At 45.8% G+C, this 14,005-nt stretch overlaps 1 protein-coding gene and 1 long non-coding RNA gene across 2 annotated transcripts in view; one reads left to right on the plus strand and one right to left on the minus strand.

The window, feature by feature from the left end:
• LOC142022070 (uncharacterized) overlaps positions 1-14,005 on the plus strand; it is a 46,514-nt gene that overhangs the window by 17,296 nt on the left and 15,213 nt on the right. The window contains exon 3 of the long non-coding RNA XR_012647845.1: positions 10,248-10,346. This is a non-coding gene — a long non-coding RNA (uncharacterized LOC142022070). The remainder of the gene's footprint in view (positions 1-10,247; positions 10,347-14,005) is intronic.
• Positions 1-14,005, minus strand: part of STMN3 (stathmin 3) — a 29,697-nt gene that overhangs the window by 7,429 nt on the left and 8,263 nt on the right. The window lies entirely within an intron of this gene.

Here is a 14,005-nt window from a genome sequence, read left to right on the forward strand (position 1 = left end):
AGAAAAGACCAACATGCTTCAGCAATGCAAGCTGCAGGAAGGGGCAGGTGACCGTTTTAATTTGGCTGATCAAGAAAGCTTTTGGCAGTCCTGTGAGAGCCTTGTGTTGGGCTACAGCTAGCCACAAGCATCACTGACTGGTGACTGGGGGATGTTTCCCCATTATGACAGAGGCAGCTTTGTGGACCGCCCAAGAATGGTTCATGGGGCACTAATAATCTACAGACCACAGCTGAGAACCACTGAGCTGAGAAGCTGTTCCATGCCTAGAGGCTGTGCAACTGTAACAACACATAGCTAGCAGGCAACACCGGGAGAAAGACAGCATGTGCCCGAAAGAAAAATTATACAGAATGTATTTGGGAAGTTCTTATTTCAACTTGCTCTTTCCTGCAAAGGAAGCTTTTCCTTTCATGGTACACCTTGTCCTTCTGGACCATCTGTAATGAGAAAGCAGAGGTAATGCATCATTTGCACCTTTCTGCATGGACATTTGAGACTTTCTGTCTCCTGAAGACGCAGGCAGAGGGTCTTAATGAGGAATGATTCTTGTTGCTCTAATGTGTGGGCTTAGCAGGCTCCTCCAGAAACTGGAACTAGGAAGAAATTTTCCCCTGAGCATTTTACCAGGAACTATTCCTCCTTTTTTCTGGCATACTGAAAAAGGATCTTCCATCAGGATCAAGTGCGTCAGTCTCTTAGCATTTCAGTGGGTCCAGGAAGCAGTCAGTATTAGGTCTTTGGCCTTTCCCATCTCTCCCTTTTGGAGAAGGCCAACCTCAGCTCTTCCTGGCAGACTGAGCAAGGATTTTTTATGGGGCTTAGGAAAACTGGGTCAGTCTCCTGTGATTTCAAGACTTTGGTTGTCATGTGCTATTGTGTAATTTGGACATGCACATTTGAACATTGTGTTAGAAGTAGGTTTCAAACCATCCCAGGGTTCACTAATTTAGCTCCCATTGCATGTCACAGTACTGCCATGCTGTGGCTGTTATCCCTAGTGCTACCAATAAAGGAAAAAGGAGCATCCACCAAGCTACAGTAAAAGAACTTATCACTGTAATAGAAACAAACCAGATTAAGAGACTGTTACTTTGAGATCTACCTCAGGCACTGTGTGTGATAGAGAGGAATTAAACAGAGCACCCTGCTGCATGGCACACTGGTTCCATTGGTTGGTAACTCTCATTGCCTTGTGTTTGGTTACCTGAACTTTACGCTGTCTCCACAGAGCCAGTTTCCTGGTCTCCCTTCACTCCTTTGCAAGTTACAGCTTCTTCCTTCCAGCAGTTCTCTTAGCATTTACCAGCTGTCCCCAGTCCATGTGGAGCTCTCCTGACCTGTTCTCCCTCCCGCAAATTGGCCACCCCCATCTGTCAATTAAAATGAAAGGGAGCAAGGGGACAAAAGGACGTCACTTGGTCGAGCTGCTGCCAATAGCCTAATGAGCTAGGAAAGGGGTGTGTGAACATCTCCTGGCACTTGAGACTCTGCAGCTCCATCCTGGCGCCAGCTATCAGATGCAATTAACAAAATCCAGACACACAGGTCAGGGGAGGGGAGCAGGAGGCGCTTGGCTTTGAAGGCCCCAGCAAGTGCCCAGCAAAGAGGAGGGGGAAGAGCCCCCAGGGGAGAAAAAAAACACAGAGGAACTGTGCCCTGTGGTTTGTCTCTTGCTACTGAATAAAGCACCTCAGGCTCAGCTGCAGGAATAATATCTTGCAGCAAAGCAGTGTGGTGAAAACAATGGGATTATATAGGGGAAGTGGGGAAAACTCCTCTGCTCTTCATCACATGTTCCCTTTCCTATACAGGAACCAAATTCATGTGCTCTAAGGGTGTATCTACCCTAAGAGCTCAGAGTGCCAGTCCCAGCTTACATGCACATACTTGCACTAGCCTGGAGAGGGCTGGCGCCATCATAAATAGTTGTTTAGGTGGGGTACAGGCAATAGCAGCTCAGATTAGCTGTGCTGAGCAGAAACCTGCCCAAACCCCATGTGTACATACTTGGCATGACTAAGCCATGCCACCACAACCCATGCAGCTGTGTGCTTGCTGTAGTTCTCATCAAACTGTCTGCATATGAGGTACATGGGCTGGGAATCACCCTTAGTGTAGGTTTAGCCATAGGCTTGGTCTAGACTAGGCAGAATGGTCATTGCAGATGCTCAGCTCTAGTTATGCAATTGCCGTTGCTAGAACTGACTTATCTGCAATCGACTTACCTGGCCATCTTCACTCAAGATATTATTTCCACAGTTTCTCCCGTCAACCTATCTGACCTCTGATAGGTCAATTTTGCACGTCCCTACCAGGCACACAAAATCAAACCCCAGAAGATCCTGAGCAGGTTGATCATCTGGGTAATGCAGATACGGCCTTAGTTACTCAAATCAGCCAGTAGGACAGGCATCACCGGGAAGTGGAGCTGTCCATTCAGCACCACCCCACTGTGACGACCGGTTACCCTCTGAATGAGGCTGCTGTCTCAGGTATCGGGCAGCATCAGCACAGTCCATTTACCTACAACCCACAGCTTCTAACTGAACCCTCAAAGAAGGCCCACCTGGGCAGGTTCAGCCTACTAGGGCAGCAGCTGGGACTGCCTCTGGAATCAAGAGCTGGATAAGAAATAATCACTTGTATGACCTAGCGAGGAGGTTCAGAGTTCACCTTGTAGGCAATCATAGTGATGCTCTGTTCCTCTCTACAATCTTCTTCCCAAAGCTCTCAACACCTTTTGCAAACAGTGACTCAGCCTGATTTGGGAGGTGCGCAGGACTATCCCCATTCTACAGAAGTTTGAAACTGAGACAGAGTTTCAGTACCTGACTTGCTCAAGGTAAGAGAGGTAAGACTAGAACTACAGAAGAGTCCTCTTGACTCCAAGTCCTCTTCTCTAACTGCTAGGTTACCCTCCCATCCCAGAGCCACAAATAGAATGAAGGAAACCTGAATTCCAGTCCTCATGTTCTAACCAGCAGAATGCACACCAAACTGCTCTGGAGGAGAAGATGGACGCATAGGGATCCAAACAAACCTTTAACTCTCATTGCCTTGTTTAGTTATCTGAGCTTTACTCTGTCTCCACAGGGCCAGTTGCCTGGTCTCCCTTCAGACTTCTGGAGAAAACAGCTTCCTTTCAGCTGTCCTGTCCAGACAGTCCCCAGCTGTACTCTTTCCATTGGGAACTGTCCTTCCCTTCTGCAAACTGGCCAAACCTGTCCTCCCAACTCTTAGTCCCAAAGGCTGGAACAACTGCTCTGAGAAACTTCTGACAGCACTGGAGTGAAAATACTTCAGCTAGGCAAGGATATCAGATGCAAATTCTAGCTGCCCTACAGATAGCAAAGGGGAGCTTAAGGGAACATAAGGAAGCCACAGCTAAATGAAATAGTCTGATGGCTCCAAACCTCTTTGGGATCTAGAATGGCTTCAGTGCAAAGTCCTAGAATGGTGGAGTGGGGTAGCCCATCGCCCCCTCCTTACCATGGGGCAGATTGTAAAGATAGAAAAGAGTCCAAGGAAAGTGCAGAAGGCCCAGAGCAGTGACTCACACAGGCCATCCGTCCCCAGCTTTGCAAGGGAACTAGAAATACCCAAGGTTCAAAACTGGGGTGCTGTCTAAATTCCATTTTAAGAAGCCCAGGCTCCCAGTCAAATGAATGAACACCTGCCTGCTTTGGCTGCCCGATACCTGAGACAGCAGCAAGCCTGATAGTTACAGACACACCTCTGGCTGCGATTTCAAAAGGTGTCTCATGCAAGGCCTGCTGGTTACCAATGGCTGTACGCTAGCACTGAAGGATACTAGCAAGAGGGGAGGAGTAGCACAGGCCTTTGCTCTCCAGAAGGGTTGAGTCATCTTGCCAGGAGATGGGGAAATATCACAGTGTTGGGTCATGTTCTGACGATCTTCCCTTCAGCCCACTGCACTCCAGCAGGTCCCAAACACTGGGAAGCAGCCAGTGGAGATGAGCGGAGTTGCATTAGCCCAGGCATCACACACATATGGTCTTTGGTGCCAGACCATCCGCTTTGTGTTATTCTGAAAGTGCAAAGGAGATGGCAGCTGCACCGACAGACCAGCTGGGGAATTCTCGGATGTAGGGCTAAGGTTTTAGGACACGTTTCCTCCTCTCACTCATATTCCAGGGTGGGCTGAGTGGGACTGATGGCATGTCAAAAGCTAGAGCTGCTTTAAGTCTGAGCTGATTCAGCCCCCACCCTCCATCAGCCTCAGGTCTGGAGAATGAAGAGGTGGCTTCTCCCCATTCCCTCGCAGGTCCTGCAGCAAGCACAACCCATCTACACCTGGACATCTGACCCCAATGTTTCAGAAGAGCCTCTCTGTACAGCATGTGCATGAACATTCACACATATTAATCATGCAAACATTAGGTATGCAAACACTGAATTAGGGTAATTCCTGAAAGGTGGAAAAGAGTGACTGAGGCTGCTATAGAGCTTGAAGAGGTCGTTGGGTCTGCATCAAGCTCTCTGACCCACAGTAACAATGACAGCATCCAAATGTATTACCATCCACATTATCCCACCAGCAGTTGAAACAGGTATTAAAGGGCTTTCTATACAGATGAGCCAGAAAATAAGGACATGAAAATCTCTCCACACAGGCCAGATATAGTCAAACCAACCTCCTTACTGGTATAAACCAGACACTTGTAGGGAATCAGAACCAGAATATTACTGAACAGTTCTCTGATATCTTTCACTCCTCTTTCGGTTTTCTTTTCCCATCATAACCCAGGTCTACACACAGGTGTTGTATGGACCTAACTAGTCTGTGAATTTCTCCCAAAATGGTTCATCAGTTCAGCATGTAGTGTGGGTGCAGCTGTATCCATAAAAAGATCCTTACAGCAGGATGGCTTATCCCTTTCCCCTTTATGTTGGTATAACTGCATCCATACTAGAAGGAACTGTATTTTTATTCTTCTAAGAATAAAGGGCATAAAAGGCAAGATTAAGGCCTCCCAAAGCGGTAATATTTGTAATTCACATCTGTTCAGAAAGAACCCGCTTACAATTCCCAGGGTACAAAAAGGCCAACGATTCTAAATGTTAATATAATGGAGCAACTACACCTCACCATTTGATATGCCTGCACACAAATTAGACAGGCACTTGTGCACCTACTTATTTGTATGTGCAAATCCCCTCTTATGCACCTTAGTGTGAACTTTTGTGGGTATAATGAGTACGTATTTTTGCAGGCATGCCCACTGCATCCACTTTTGACAGTTTGTTGGTCAGGGTACTACATAACTAGAGCCCTGTGTGGATACAAAATTAATATCCACATCTACAAAAATGAGCCGTTGATATCCATGGATTTGCAGGGCTCTCTATATAACAAACATGCATATAGGATTGTGTTAGAAGCAGGTGGGTCTCTCCATTTAATCACTCATTTGCATTTCCCAGCTTCCCTTAGGTTTTGAAGGCAAGACAAGGTCAGCTGACATAACAAAGTCTTGTAGCACCTTAAAGACTAACAAATTTATTTATTTATTAGATAATGGGCTTTCATGGGTCAGACCCACTTCCTCAGATTGACATGTGCATGTACCAGTTAAAGCAGGGAGTTTCCAGCCCTTCACTTTAAGTGCTTTTAGACGGATAAGGATCAGAAAGCCAATAACAGGCAGAGAAAGGAGATAATTCACACGTGCCCTTCCAGCCTTTTAATCCAGCCCATGGCCCACCCCTGCAGCATGGCGCTGCACCATTCAAAGCACCTATCTGTTCCCTATGGCCCTCTGCACTGCAGAGGGCAGGGAAGGGCTTCGCACATTTCCCCCACCTCCAAAAAATCTCACAGCTCCTATTGGCCAGTCTGGGGCTCCTGGCAGGCAGTGAAGCCTGTTAGAGTGCTGCTGGCCAGGAGCTGCCAAGGTAAGTGTCTCCTGTCCAGACCCTGTCTCTGACATCCTCCTCCTGCACCCCAACTATCTCCCACCCCCTGCTACCCCTCTCCCCAGGCCAGAATCCTCACCTGCATCCATAACCCCTCCTGGACCCTGCACCTCAATCCCCTGCCCCAGGTCACAACGCTTCCTTCACCCAAACCACCCAAACTCCCATCTCAGACCCCATACCCTCTCCAGCACTCCAAGCTTCCTTCTGCATCCAACCTACATCCCAGACCCTGCATCTCTTCCACAGAAAAGTGCCGCCCTTGACCACTTACAAAATTTTGGAGTGGCCCCCATCAAAAATTATTGCCCACCTCCGGGCTAGTGGGTAGCTTGGGATTCTCTAGGCATCTTATGTTATAAAGATACAAAACACTGGGCGTTAGACCTGTATATTGCCAAGGCATAATTGGTTAAGCCACCACAGAGAGTAATTGTTAACAGAATGTTGTTAGATTGGAAGGAAACCTCAAGTGGGGTTCCACAGGGATCTGTTCTGGGTCTGGTGTCATTGAACATCTTTATTCATGACCTGATTATAGGAATAGAATGCATAATGATCAAATCTGCAGATGACACAAAGCTTGGGGAGTCGCCAACAGTGTGGAGAATAGAGCTAAAGTTCAGACAGCTCTTGATAAATAGGAGACCTGAATTATAGACAATAAAATGAAACTCAGTGAAGTTGCACGAAGATGTTACACCTCCACAAGAAGAAAAAAAGCCAAATGCACTAACGTAAAATGGGGGATAACTGGACTGGTAGCAGCACTGCTGAGAAGGATCTGGGAGTTATGATGTCTCACAACTTCAGCATGAATCAGCAATGCCATGCTGTTGCAAAAAATATATATATATAATTGTAGGTTGAGCACACAATTGAGGCATAGCACGCAAGTCATGGGGGGTGATGGCCACACTCTGCTCAAAGCTGGTTAGGCCTTGACTAAAGTATTCCATCCAGTTTTAGCTACCAATGTATAGAAGGTATGTAGAGAAATTGTAAAGGCTCCAGAGATGAGTGGCAAAGGTGATCAAAAGGATGAAATGCAGGCCATAGGAGCAAAGGCTAAAGCAGCTGGGTATGTTTAGTTTGGAAAATGAGAGACTAAGGGAGGATGTAACATCAATCTGCAAATACTTGAAAAGATGCCATAAAAAGGATGGAATAAATCTGTTTTTTGCCACACAGGGTAAAATAAGGGGCAATAGGTTCAAACTACAGCATAGCAGATGGAGATTACATCTCAAGAAAAACTTTCTAACTGTAAAATCAGCAGGACAATGGAACAGACTGCCTTCAGAAACTGTGGAAGCGCCTTCACTGGAGGCTTTCAAAATGAGGCTGGATAGCCATCTGTCTTGGATACTTAAGACATCATAAATCCTGCATCTTGCAGTACCTTCTAACCAGTGTTCCCTCCCAGCTAAGTGCTTGGGCAGCTGCTCAGGAGAGGTTCAGGTGCTGCCCAAGTGACTAGCAGCCTATAGTGGGCAGCATGTGTTTCTACTGGTGGTACACATCTACACATGCCTTGGTGCACATAAAAATGTATTCCGTCCATGGATGAAAAAAATTACAGGGAACACTGCTTCCAATCCTATAATTATATGGCCAGCTACTGTTTATTTGCTTCCCTTTCCCTATCTCCCTTCTCTCTGTCCTGTTCTTGTTTGAGTATGTAAGCACTTCAGGGAAGGGATCAGGCCATCTGTTATGTATGGAGTGAGCCTAGCACCTTTTGGACTGTAAAAAAAAAAAAAGCAATTAATAAATAATTGTTGTTCCCTTATGGATGCTGGGACTTAATTTCCCCTCAACCTGTACAAGATGTAGGCTGGTGTCAAATTTCTCTCTGACTCAGGATATGTCTATACTTACTGGTCAGGGGTGATTTTCTGGAGCTCAATTTTGTATGCCTGGTAGAGACATGCAAAATTAAATTACCTGGGCTTTGCAGTCAATCCCTGTACTCCTGGGTATCGCGAGGAGTAAGGAAGGTTGATGGGAGATTTTCCCCCATGTACCTCCTGTGAAGACAGCCAAGTAAGTCAACTACAGATAAGCTGATTCTAGCTACGCAATTGCCATAGCTAGAACTGAGTTTCTGCAGTCAACTCAGCACCTTAGTGTAGACCAAGGCTCAGTCACACACAAACTCACTTCACATGAACCGCTCGGTCCTCAGAAAGAATCAGGAATATTTCTAATTCACAGCTGCTTCAGAAAGAACCTCCATATAATATCCAGGGGACTAAAAGGCCAGCATTTCCAAATGCCAGAACAATGAGGGTTCATACAATGAATTTCACATTTTGATATAGCTGGATGCAAATTGGGCCCACAATTGTGCACTGTGGTCAGGTCCCAAGTGGCTAAGTAGCCTAGTAGGCAGGCTGAAAATGGGGATGAGGTGGTCCCCTGATCCCGGTGGTGTCCCATGGATGCTGAACTACTCCATTACTGTTCCCTAAGTTTGGGTCGTGGCTCCAATATCCAAATTCCCCCTTAGTTGAAGGTCTCACAGGGATTTTTCCCCTGATCCAGAAGGGATAGGGTGGGGTCTTGCATGCTTCCCTGTCTGCTAAGCAGGTAGGCTGTGGTTCCTCTGCTGAACCTCCTTCTCCTCCTGCCTGTATGAAGGTCAGCCCCAACCTAAGCCAGGCTCATTCCTTTTATCCTCCCTCCAGTACTGGCACTGGTTGCAAATAAAGCAGGGCAGCTCTAGCTAGGCCCAGAGGCTCACTTGCATGCCAGGCCCATATGTACCTATTTGTTTTCACATACATACCCCTCCTTTGTGCACCTAAATGCGTGATTTTGTGGGTATGATGGGCACATTCATATTTTGTGGGCATATACCCATTGCAACCATGTTGAAGTTTGCTGATTAGTGTACTGCATAACAAGCTTGTTATTTAAAACAGGAATGTATAAGAGCACATTTTTACACGGTTTTAAAATAGCTGTGTAGAAGCAGGTAGAGCTCTCCAATTAGTCACCTATTTGCATATTTCTGTTTCCGTTAAGTTTTGAAGGAAGAACAGAGTCGGCTGAGTTAGCACGGTTATTGTGTATGTGTCTAAATTAGGGCAGGAAGGCTTCCAACCCTGCACTTTAAATGCTTTTATTGATTTAACGGTCAGAAAGCCAATAACTGAAACAAAGAGGAAAAAATAACACACAAACTGCAGCTCTTTTGGGACTTCATGCCAGAGCCTCATTTTGGGTTTTGGTGAGATTGGAAATGTCATGGAGGTGCAGCCAGGGATTTTACTCAGAGTAAAATGGAAGACGTTATTACAGACAGTGGATCTGTGCATGCCCTTCCAAGGCAGAAATAGCCAGCATTTTACTTTTCCTATAGACACACAGCTTCAGTACAAGGTTATGAGAGACGTTCATTAAGCCTGGCTATAGATTTTATCACTGGGCAGTAGAATGTTTTTGTGATCCTTTGGGAATAGTTGTGTTCTGCAAATCAGTATGTGAACAAACACAATGTAAAAGGCACAGAAAACACATTCCAAAACGAAGAACCTGACCTCACAAAGAACAAAGCATCCTTATATCCTATTGCCTTCACAGAGTAATATCTTTGCAACCTGTGATGACACAAACTTAGCTCAGAAATTGCGTAGTTGATCTCAGAGCTCGGGTGTATATAGGCAAATAAGCTCTGCTCTGATTCTGCTCTGTTCGTATTACCTGACTGGCACAAGCCACAACCCTTTGATAAACCCCTTGTGCAAAATTACATATACACTGCTCCTGTTGCATGAACATAATGACTCTCAGTTGTATTCTGAATGAACTAAACATCTAAACTAAAGTATTTGAGCATCTGCCAGAAGTGCAGTGTTTGCACATTTATTCTCTCATCCTCTCCCCAGAGACAAAAACACATGCACTGGAGTGTCTGGTTTGCTGGGGGGGTTGGCATGTGTTTGTTTTTTCTAAATACACGTTGCCACCTATTAATGATAAAAATTTATTATGTGCATAGATTAGTTATGATGCTTCAAGGAATTACCAGCATTTACCATTGGAATGTCATCTCCTTATGATCCCTTCATTTTCTCCCCTATTTCCTTCATCTCTGTGTTAAACTTGGACTCTCTGTATTGGTGGGCCTCCCTTCCTTTGAAGCACCTCCTTATTCCAGCAGTTGGGGGGTTAAAGGAAGGGCAAAATAGCAGAGATCAACTCAGGTCCATCCATTGAACAGTCACAGGTCAGAGAGAGGGAGATTTTGTGTGTGTGCATGTGTTCGTGTGTGGAGAAACAACACTCCTTCTCTCTTTCAGCACCCAGAGGAGAAACACTTCAAACTGATCAACCTCATATGTCCTGGAGGTTGGTACAAATAACAGAGCCATCAAGAAGAAACCACAGACAGTATTTTGGTGGGTATTTCAACACCTTATTCACAGCTAGAAAATGGGCAGCTTGAGGAGGTTGGATTTCCTTGACGGTGTTGCATTTGGAAAGTGGGGTGCCCAATCTTTCATGTATCAGTCAATTTAGTTCTCTGGCTGTTGGGGCGTTAGTAAATGTAGAGTGTAGCTGTAAAAGGTGGTGACTGTCTTTTTGTTATCAAAAACAGAACAGGGGTCTCAAGGCAATAAGGCACTACAAATTAAACAAATAATATTAATAAGCAAAATATTACAGGCCAACATGATAAAGCTTCATCATGTGACATCAAGAAGTTCATAAATGGACAAAATAGAGCATGGTTTCCCAAACTGGGGGGCAGTGTGAAGAAATTCCGGGGGGGGGGGGGAAACGTGAGATGACCCAGCCCCCACATCTTTCCCCCAACCTGAAGAAGAGCTGGCCTTTGCTTCCAGCTCTCAGACCTTGCCATTTTATGTGGGTGACCCAGCACAGCTGCTATAAAAAGCAAGCAGCTGGTGAAGACCCATGTGCAAAGGTGAGTTAGTGTGGGTTGAGGGAGGTGGGAGGAGGAGGACGATGGGGTTTGATGGGGGGCTGGTGGTGCCTGGCTTTGTGGAAGGGGAGGGACTTGGGTGGGTGGCTCATGGGGCTTGCAGTACTCAGGCAGCTGGCCCCAGCATCACAGGGCTCAGGCAACTCAGGCTGGTGGGCAGGTGGTTGGCCCCAGCAGTGTGGGGCTCGGGCAGCTGGCCCCAGCAGCTTGGAGCTCGAGCGGCTTGGGCTGCTGGGCAGGCCGCTGGCTCTGGCAGCATGGGGCTTGGGCAGGCGGCTCAGGCGGCTGCCTGAGGCTGGAGCAGGCTGCTGGAGGGTGGGCGGCTGGTCCGAGCAGCATGGGGCTCGGGTAGCCAGTGGCTGGGTGAGTGGCTGGCCCTGGCAGTGCGGGGCTCAGTTAGGCAGCTCAGGTCTCAGGTGGGCAGGCAGCTAGCACGGGGCTCAGGCAGCTGGCCAGCTGCGGCTGCACCAGGCACCCACAAGGACCAAAAAAAACCTATTTGGGCTTATTTTTAATTTTAAATAACCTATTTATATCAAGTTTTTGTATTTACTTTAAATTATGACTTTTTTTTGTTAAAGGAGGGTTGGATGATGGTAAAGAAGAGGTGGGGGAGCGTGAGGGTGTCTCAAAAATCAAAAGGGGGGCGTAATGCTGAAAAGTTTGGGAATCACTGAAATAGATGTCAATAACCACTAACAAGGTCAACACAAAGTTATTGCAAGAAATTGACTTTGCAGAGAACAGTGGGTATTCGCTAGGAGGGCTAGCAAAAATGGTATTTCCTAAAGAGAGTGTTACCAAACAATGAAAGAACAATACTGCTTCCAGTTAAAAAGGCAGACCAATGCATAAACACAGAATAATCAACTGACGAAGACTAGGAACCAGCTGTTCAGGCTGGGTAAAAAGACGTAGCTCCACTTAAGCCAATGGAACTGAAGTGGGTTATGCCACCACAGGATCTGACCCAGGATTTGTTTGACAGAAAGGTACCCCATACAAATAGTGCAGGGTCTTGAATGCAATTAAAGCAACCTTTCTTCAGCAATGTGCTGCTTTCCACACAGACTATTAGGAAATTCAGAATGCAAAAACACTTTCTTGCATATAAATACAAGGACAAAGCTTTGATGAGGATGATGATGAAGAAGAAGAAACAGCATCTGAGTCTCTCAAAGCAATGCTCTACAATAAATTTGACAATGATCTTGGAAACCAAGAAGTTTATTTTAAAAACCAACAATGAAACATCATGTCATAATACCAAAATCATAAGATAATAAGTGTGAAACATAATGCACAATGCCAGTCTGGGCACTGAGCTATAAGATAATAATCAGATCTTCAACTGCCAATTTAGCTCCTTTGCATTGCTTCTGTGGCACCTGTACTAGCACAGGGCAGCTGTGGATTCTCCATGCACAGGGAAACCCCAAAATCACAAGCCAGCACAACTTCTAGGCTTCCTCATCCACATCCAGAATTTAATCACTACTAATTTAAAACCACCTCCACTTCCCTCTCCTCCCCTCCTCAGGTGCACTGCGAACAGGTATGGCATACCTGCAGCTCTGGGCCAACGCATTATGAAATCCACGACATATACAGAAAACAGAATGCAAAAGAACGACTGAAATCATTTGAGATTCTGATCCACTCCCAGGCCAAGGCTGACACATATCTATTTGACTAACATGGGAAAGATTCCCTGTATTAATGGTCTACTACTACATCTTGGTTTGAAAGTGAGTTGTTGCACAGCACAAGTAGCAATGCAACAACATCTAGTAAATTGCAGTTTACTCACCCTGAGATTTCAGATGAAGTAGTAACAAATAATGATCTGGAGCTAATTTAGAACAAACTCTTTCATATATAAATTCAAGTATTCCACACACTAAACCCTCATAGTTAAGGGGGCTAGCAGAAAAAACAGTAAAAATAAATAAAAGCCCCAGTAAATTCAAGAGATCCATATTTAGCATTGTTAGTATATTGCAACAAATTTCCAATGCTTTATTAAGATCATGAGCCCAAAGGGGCCTGCAGTGTATGGCCGTGTCTACACATGCCCCAAACTTCGAAATGGCCACGCAAATGGCCATTTCGAAGTTTACTAATGAAGCGCTGAAATGCATATTCAGCGCTTCATTAGAACGCGGGCGGCAGCGGCACTTCGAAATTGACGCGGCTCGCTGCTGCGCAGCTCGTCCAGACGGGGCTCCTTTTCAAAAGGACCCTGCCTACTTCGAAGTCCCCTTATTCCCATGAGCTGATGGGAATAAGGGGACTTTGAAGTAGCCGGAGTCCTTTCGTAAAGGAGCCCTGTCTGGATGTGCCGCGCGGCGGCGAGCCGCATCAATTTCGAAGTGCCGCAGCCGCCCGCATGCCAATGAAGCGCTGAATATGCATTTCAGCGCTTCATTAGTAAACTTTGAAATGGCCATTTGCGTGGCCATTTCGAAGTTTGGGGCACGTGTAGACACGGCCTATGTGTCTTAATCCTGTTCAGAGAAGGAATTGTTTTGAGAACTAGAATCGTCATGAAAAAAAAAGTCACTGCAGTCCAAGAAGATACCAAGAAGAAGCAGAATGATCTTCCCATTGCTGCAATTTCTGTCACCTATCCTGTCATTTCCCTTTGCGTGATGTTACTTGGCTGCAAGAGGACTGTGTTATTTCTAGACAGACTGATGTTTAGCTTTACTTGTGTTCGACTTTCAGAAGGAAAAAGGGAGATGTAACAGTCGTCACTTAATGCAGAAGATCTGAACTGTATTATGCAATGAGGATCTTAATTAGCCTTGTGTTACCCTTCAGGAAACTGTGGCCAAGTCAGTTCAATCCTTGAGAAGGGCCATTAGGGTTCTGGGCCAAAGAGATTAAAAAAAAAACTGTCAGGGAGGGTGTTTGGTCCTGCTGAAAGGGCAGGGGACTGGACCTTATGACCTCTCAAGGTCCCTTCCAGTTCTATGAGATATGTCTATCTCCATATATGATAAGTCATACAGATCTGTCTCTCCCCAGCATGCCTATGCTGGAACATTTAGAAGATCTTCAAGTACATTTTTGTAAATGGGGTTTTGCTAATACGGGGCCAGAGTCTGA

The sequence above is a fragment of the Carettochelys insculpta genome, chromosome 17, assembly GCF_033958435.1.
Source record: "Carettochelys insculpta isolate YL-2023 chromosome 17, ASM3395843v1, whole genome shotgun sequence".
Taxonomy (NCBI): Eukaryota; Metazoa; Chordata; order Testudines; family Carettochelyidae; genus Carettochelys; species Carettochelys insculpta.